This window comes from Papio anubis, chromosome 4 (genome assembly GCF_008728515.1).
Source record: "Papio anubis isolate 15944 chromosome 4, Panubis1.0, whole genome shotgun sequence".
NCBI classification, from domain to species: Eukaryota; Metazoa; Chordata; class Mammalia; order Primates; family Cercopithecidae; genus Papio; species Papio anubis.
This window is the reverse complement of record NC_044979.1, coordinates 132,977,976-132,986,204: the sequence shown is the minus strand read 5'-3', so window position 1 is coordinate 132,986,204 and position 8,229 is coordinate 132,977,976. Positions and strand designations below refer to the sequence as shown.

At 43.7% G+C, this 8,229-nt stretch overlaps 1 non-coding gene across 1 annotated transcript; it reads left to right on the top strand.

Annotated features, from left to right (window-relative positions):
• Positions 1–7,745: 7,745 nt before the first annotated feature.
• Positions 7,746–7,852, top strand: LOC116274695. Its single transcript, XR_004183479.1, has one exon. It is a non-coding gene; the product is annotated as a U6 spliceosomal RNA (small nuclear RNA).
• The last annotated feature ends 377 nt before the right edge of the window (positions 7,853–8,229 follow it).

Here is an 8,229-nt window from a genome sequence, read left to right as displayed (position 1 = left end):
TAATCTTAGAGGCAGATAAGTAAAATGTGAAATGCATTACTTGAAACCAAAAACCTATTTGGATTAAAGTAGTGTTGAAGTGAGTAAGCTACAATTTATGCAAATATATCAGAATGCTTTAAGCCCTCCTTGTTATAACTCAGACACTTTTTATCATAGAAACCTACTTCCCAATAGCCAGAAAAAGAAACTTTTAAGTAACAAGCTTAACATGACATCACGTGTTGAGATGTATAGTCAGCTCTCATTATTCCCAGTAGTTTATAAAGTTTCTGCAAACGCTGAATTAGTAAATATTGAATCATGGCTTCTAGAGGAAATATGTACATATGTAGATATATATCACACATCCCAGCACTTTGGGAGGCCGAGGTGGGTGGATTACCTGAGGTCAGGAGTTCAAGATCAGCCTGGCTAATATGGCAAAACCCTGTCTCTACTAAAAAATACAAAAAAAGAAAAAATCAGCTGGGTGTCATGGCGGGCATCTGAAATCCCAGCTACTCGGGAGGCTGAGGCAGGTAGAATTGCTTGAATCCGGAAGGCAGAAGTTGCAGTGAGCCGAGATCATGCCACTGCACTCCAGCCTAGGCGACACGGAGAGACTCTGTCTCAGAAAAATTATATATATAAAATCTTAAATTCTACAAACAATGAATCCTGGTGGATTCTGTTTTCTTTATTTTTACAAAGGAGAAAATGAGGTTTAGAAGTGCTCAATGACATGCCTGAGGCTACCCTCTCGTAAGTGTTAAATTTGGAATTCAAACCTAGTTCATCTAGCCCCAGAATCAGAGCTTCTCTCCCTACACTTTGCTGTTCCACTTGCATCTTCTGGTCATCTCTGTGGGAGGCTAAAACAAGAGGAAAGAGCATTGCCTTGTTGCACCTCAGCTGGGAAAGTGTGCCTCGGGTGCCTCCGATTTTTTTTTTTTTTTTTTTTAGACGGAGTCTCACTCTGTTGCCCAGGCGGGAGTGCAGTGGCGTGATCTCAGCTCACTGCAACCTCCGCCTCCCAGGTTCAAGTGATTCTTCCACCTCAGGATCCTGTGTAGCTGGGACTACAGGTGCATGCCACCATGCCTAGCTAATTTTTGTATTTTTAGTAGAGGCGAGGTTTCACCATATTGGGCAGGCTGGCCTCAAATTCCTGACCTCGTGATCTGCCCGCCTTGGCCTCCTAAAGTGCTGGGATTACAGGTGTGAGCCACCGCGCCCGGGTGGTGCCTCAGGTTTTTAACTGCTTCACATGTATCTACAAATGACCATGGAAGTACAGGAAGTATTGGTTTGGGGGACTACAAATACATTTTAGCAAGTTGGTAAATTTGCGAATTCAGAATCTGCACATAATGAGGGTTGACTGTAATTTACAATCTTTTTCGTTTGTTTGTTTTTGAGACAGGGTCTCGCTCTGCTACCCAGGCTGGAGTGCAGTGGCACGATCTTGACTCACTGCAGCCTTGACCTCCCAGGCTCAAGCAATCCTCCCTCCTCAGCCTCCCAAGTAGCATGCCACCACGCCTGGCTAATTTTTGTATTTTTTTGTAGAGACAAGGTTTCGCCACATTGCCCAGGCTACAATCTTGAATCTTTCTATTAAATTGCAATGGATGGTATCCATGTGAAAGTTATTTTATTTATTTTTAGTTTTAGTTTTTATTTTTTTATTTATTTATTTTTTTTTTTTTGAGACAAGATCTCACTCTGTCACCCAGGCTGGAGTGCAGTGGTGCAATTATAGCTTATCAGGGCCCCAACCTCCTGGGCTCAAGAGATCCTCTCTCCACAACCCCCCTATCCCCAGTAGCTGGGACTACAGGTATTCCCATAGCTGGGAATAGAGTGAGCAGACAGACAAGGGATGGCTGTAATGCTGTAACCCTATTCTTGCAGAAAATAAAGAATCCCAGGACTATGAATTTTCCTTCTAGACATTGGCCATGCATCTAATCTTAGAGGCAGATAAGTAAAATGTGAAATGCATTTACTCGAAACCAAAAACCTATTTGGATTAAAGTAGTGTTGAAGTGAGTAAGCTACAATTTATACAAATATATCAGAATGCTTAGGCCTTCCTTGTTGTAACTCAGACATGTTGTCTGAGTTGTTTAGGCTGGTCTTGAACTCTGGGCCTCAAGTGAATCGCCCACCTCAGCCTCCCAAAGCACTAGGATTACAGACATGAGTCGCCATGACCATCCTAAATGTATTTTTCTATGCTCAACAGTGCTCACCCCAAAAAGATGCTCAGTATATCTTTGATAAATAATTGAGCAACTGAATGTAAAGTTAATACTCTATACCCAATAATAGGCAGTGCTTTATGGATAGGACCATTTAGAACTAAGATAAAGAAGACCAGGCAAAGATTACCTCTAATTCTTTCTCAGCTTTCACTATCAAAATCAAAGATGAATAAGCCCTTTAGAAAAATGTTGGCTAAGCATAGTGGCTCACGCCTCTAATCCCAGCACTTTGGGAGGTTGAGGTGGATGGATCACCCGAGGTCAGGAGTTCAAGATCAGCCTGGCCAACAAAGCAAAACCCTGTCTCTACTAAAAAATACAAAAATAACTAGCCAGGGGTGGTGGTGCGCACCTGTAATCCCAACTGCTCAGGAGGCTGAGGCAGGATACTTTCTTGAATCTGGGAAGTGGAGGTTGCAGTGAACCGAGATCACACCACTGCACTCCAGTCTGGGTGACAGAGTGAGATCCTGCCTAAAAAAAAAAAGAAAAGAAAAAAGAAAAAGAAAAATGTTAAAGCTCATGATATTGCTTCCAGACCGATGGGACAGGCTGAGTAAGAGTGCACATAGAACAGTTGCCAAGAAATTTCCAAATGACAAAATAGGTTACATACCTATGAAAGTGGTAAATCATTGTTTAACGATCAAGACAGATTTTTTCAGGTTGTGAATGGTGCTAGTTTCCAGTCTACAAAGGTAGGTATTAACCCAAAATATCTAAGACAGATCTAAGTCAATTTAGAAAGTTTATTTTGTCTCGGTTAAGGATGCATCTGTGACACAGCCTCAGGAGGTCCTGATGACAAGTCCCCAAGGTGGTTGGGGGCTCAGGTTGGTTTTGAACATTTTAGGGAGACATGAGACATCAATCAATACATGCATGATGTACATTGGTTCGGTCCAGAGAGGCGGGACAACTCAAAGTGGGGAGGGGGCTTCCAAGTCATGTGTAAGAGACAAAGGCTGCATTCTTTTGAGTTCCTGATTAGTCTTTCCAAAGAAAACAATCAGATATGCATTTATCTCAGTGAGCAGAGGGGTTACTTTGAATAGAATGGGAGGTAGGTTTGTCCTAAGCAGATCCCAGCTTGACTTTTTCCCCTTAGCCTGATGATTTTGGGGTCCCAACATTTATTTTCCTTTCACACAAGTATTACACAGACTGTAGCTTGTTACCGCGGTATATTAACTGTGAGGAAATGTGTTAACTGCAAGCTTTAGTGCTAGATTGTCCGTCCACACATCACATGATCCGTGAACGATTCTGCCACTCTTTTCAAAGCCCGTCACTGCACATCTGTTATTTGGTTCACACACAGACAGCAAAGTGTGTAGGCGTGTTGCCTGCCTATCTAATCCCAGTGTTCAATCCATGTGACATTTTATAAAAATGGAAAAGTGGAAAAGGGAGTTGGCCAGCAAAGATGAAAGTATAACAAGGAAACAAAAGGTGATAATATTGGGAATGAAATTTGATGGTAAAATAAATGGAATTATAAAAGTGATAGCTGACCATAGAAATGCTGGTCAGCTATACCTTAGACTCCCAATCAGAGAATTAGTGAAGGCGAGTTTATCAATATAAATGAAGAAGGATTTACAAAAAGAATGAAGGTGTCCCAGAGGAAGTGGCACCAGTGGTAAACAACATCGCATTAAAGGAACTGTCAGAGGTATTTCCCAACATTGAAAGCACAAAGAATAGAACGTTGAAAGCTGATTCAGGCTTACACAGCAGTATGACAGTTCACCAAAATGTTCACTCTGTGTCATAAGTTGTACAAACAGAAGAAGGCAAGCAGTGTCGAAACTACTCTTGATACATATATCGCAAAGAAATCAAGATTTTAGTTCCCTATATTTCATTCATTTAAAATTTCAGTTTACCAAATAAATATTCATTTTTTATTTTTTAAAATTTCTATACATTTATAATTGACAGTAAGAAAGTTTTTAAAGTTCTGACTTTTAAAGTTCATGAAACAATCACAATTTTTCCCATTGATTCTTTGTTTTGTTTTGATATGGAGTCTTGCTCTGTCCCCCAGGTTGGAGTGCAGTGGCGCAGTCTCAGCTCACTGTAACCTCCACTTCCCAGGTTGAAGTGATTCTCCTGGTTCAGCCTCCCAAGTAGCTGGGACTACAGGCACATGCCACCACGCCAGGCTAATTTTTTTATATTTTTAGTAGAGATGGGGTTTCGCCATGTTTGCCAGGCTGGTCTCAAACTCCTGGCTTCAAGCCCTCCTCCTGCCTCGGCCTCTCAAAGTGCTGGGATTATAGGTTTGAGCCACCACACTAACCAATACCTTCTAAAGGAACATTTGGTTAATCAAAAGAAAATCTAGATGAAAGAGGCAGGAACGGGAAGCATAAATTTGTCTTCATTGGTTAAACGCATTTTCCTTAGTTAAGGCATTCTGGCATAATATTTTTTTATTTTTTATTTTTATTTTTTAAGAGAACAGGGTCTTGTTCAGTGACCAAGGCTGGAGTGCAGTGGTACAATCACAACTCACCGTGATCCAACTCCTGGGCTCAAGTGATCCTCCTGCCTCAGCCTCCCAAGTAGCTGGGACTCCAGGCATGTGCCACCACACTGAGCTAATTTTTATTTATTTATTTATATTTTTTGTAGAGCTGGGGGTCTCACTACATTGCCCAGGCTGGTCTCAAACTCCTGGCTCCAAGTTGTCCTCCTGACTTGGCCTCCCAAAGCACTGAGATTACAAACGTGAGCCACCACATCTGTCCAAAATTATGTATATTTAGTGCTAAGACATTTGAAGATTTCACTTGGCAGGCTCAAAGAGTTTTTTACACATTGCTGAGGCAGCTGCAGATAGTATTAGTAGGCGTTGGCTCTAAGGAGAATGAAGCTTTCACAAACGAACATTCAGCTGAAACCAAGGAGAACTATAGCTTTGAAGGGAATTTCTGGGGTGACGGTTGGCCATTAAATTTTAGGAACAGCAATTTCTGCTCTTTATTTTGAAGTTATTTCCTGCCCTGTGCTATCATTTTCCTCTGTCCCCCAACCCAAAGTTCTCTGGTGAAGTCCCTTGTGGGTTGGTGGTGCTATGGAGTCGAAGGCGAGGCACCTCTGTTCACATACGGTGTGAAATCATAAGAAAGATACAGCATTTGCAGACAGCCAGCGATGTGTTGGGGGCTTGGCAGTCAGAACCATCTAGCACGCCCTGGGGAGGTTGGGGGAACACCAGATTCACTGCGAAGAAGCAGGATAGAGTTTGCATTTATATGATATGGTTAATACAGGAAGGTGTGACCTCAGAAGGCTGGAGAAACGAGACACTCAGGTTGCCGGCTGTGCTCCCTGCAGAACATCTCCTAACTGAGATGGTTGCTGGCAGCCTGGGCCCCTTTTCAATGGTCTGAATGTCTATGCACCTGCCCTGCTTCTTACCAGATTCACACTAGCTTTGCAGCTTAAATATTCCACCTGCCACCCGCCAGGGCCAACTGCCTCTTTCCCGCCTGCTCAGGGAAATCAGCCCAGATCCCCTGCGGCAGCCACCACATGGAAAGACTGTCCTCAGTTTTTGGCTCAGGTGAGGACGCACTAATCTGTGTCTCCATCCCCAATCTATAGGATTCCTAAGGAGCGACCATAATTTACCTAACGGGGACTTAGAAGAGGTGATGTTTTCTAGGGAACTTATATTTGAGCTTTTATTTTAGTTCTGTGCCTTGATCTTTCTAACTGTTTCTCAAACCTCCATCAGAAGATTTGTTCCCTGTGGCCTGTAATCCCAGCGCTTTGGGGAGACCAAGAGGGTGGATCACCTGGTCAGGAGTCTCGAGACCAGCCTGGCCAACAAGGCAAAACCCCGTTTCTATTAAAAATACCAAAAAAAAAAAAAAAAAAATTAGCTGGGCGTGGTGGCACATGCCTGTAATCCCAGCTACTCAGGAGGCTGAGGCAGGAGAATCACTGGAACACAGGAGGCAGAGGCCAGAGGAGCCAAGAGCGCACCACCGCACCCGGTCTGTGCCACGAGCGAGACTCTGTCTCAAAAAAAAAAAAAAAAGAAGAAGAAGAAGATGTGTTCCCAATAGAACATAAAACAAGCAAATTATCCTGAAAAAGAAGCCCCAACATAGAGTACAGCAGTTTGAAAAGAGATGTTCATTCATTCATTCACTGAACAAAGGTTGCTGAGCTGCCAATTTTATGCACAAAGTGGAAGATTAATGACATTGATTTAAAGTACATAAAATAGAGTCAGCTTGCTGCTCTTTGAAAGTGACTTGCAGAGGAGATTAGTCCAATTATCTTGCAGCTGATGTGCTGTACAAACTGGCTGTAGTGGCCGCTGAAGCGGGAGGGAATCCCACCTTTAGGAATTTTGCTCCTCTCTTCTATTATTGTGGTCTCTCTCCCTGGTCACTCCAGGCTGAGTGCAGCAGCAAGGTCATAGCTCATTGCAGCCTCAAACTCCTAGGCTCAAATGATCCTCCTCCCTTGGCCTCCTGTGTAGCTGGTACTACAGGCGCACACCACCACACCAGGCTAATATTTAAAATTTTTTATTTTTTATTTTTTATTTTTTAGATGGAGTCTTGCTCTGTCACCAGGTTGGAATGCAGTGGTGCCATCTTAGCTCACTGCAACCTCCACCACCCTTGTTCAAGTGAGTCCCGTGCCTTAGCCTCCCAAGGAGCTGGGATTACAGGTACACACCACCATGCCTGGCTAATTTTTTGTACGTTAGTGGAGACAGGGTTTCATCATGTTGGCCAAGATTGTCTTGACCTCGTGATCCACCCACCTCGGCCTCCCAAAGTGCTGGAATTACAGGAGCACACCAAAACGCCTCCACATTTAAATTCTCTTTGTAGAGATGGGGTGTAATTACGTTGCCCAGGCTGGTCTCAAACTCCTGGTCTCAAACAATCCTCCTGCCTTGGCCTCCCAAAGTGCTGGGATTAAGGCATGAGCTATCACACCTGGCCTTTGGAAGTTTTTAAGAGAAGAGTCTGGCCTGGCCTGAGCAGCCATGAACCCCTTCCCTGATGGCATATAGTGTGGGAGAGATCTGGGGATCAGTAAGAGGAACCTAGGCCAAGAGGCAGAGATGGGAGAACAACATGCCTCGGGAAGGCAGGCAGGTACCTATGGATCGAGGGAATAGAGAAAATTGTGGGAGCCATAGGACTCCAGGGTGTGGAAAGCACGCAGTATGAGAGGCAAGACCACGTGCAGCCCCTACAGAGGCCACATACACGAGAAGAGACTTAACACAGCCTCGCTCTGTAACCGAACCAGGGTTCAGCTGCTGATCACTTGAAAGTCTTACACAAGAGGCAAGAATGTGTGGGAAGAAAAGCTGGTTTATTTGGAGACCAAGCAAAGCAAGAAGATGGTGGACTATCGTACCAAAGTAGCATCTTAAGTCACAACCAGTTTTAGGCTCTTTTTACGCTAAGAGCAGGGGGACGGTGGGCGGCTAGGATCAAGACGTAACTGACAGTGCTTGCTTCGGCAGCACATTTACTAAAATTGGAACAGTACAGAGAAGAATAGCAAGGCCCCTGGGCAAAGATGACAGGCAAGTTCCTGAAGCATTCCCTATTTTTAAAAATAATTTAAATTTTAAAAAGAGATAACCGGCCACCGCAGACATCCGGGCACTAGTGAGGGTCCAAGGAGGTTGGAAACTTCTTCGTCCTTGGTCAGGTCACAATGCTCATATAAATCTTACAACAAAACAGCGAGATGTTTACATACTTCTCCCTTCATCCCAGAGTTCGTTTTTAAAACTACATGATTGCTGTGTGTGCGTTATTATCCCAGTGTTCTAAAATTATCCTAGGCTACGTGCAGGAATGAGTGACGGTCCCTTAAACAAAAATGGAGTTAGTTATGTTTGTTCTTTTGCTGTTTCTCCGCTATAGTTCAAAGATGGCTTCCTAATGAGATGAAGCTCCTGGGACTCACACCCTCACGCAATCGC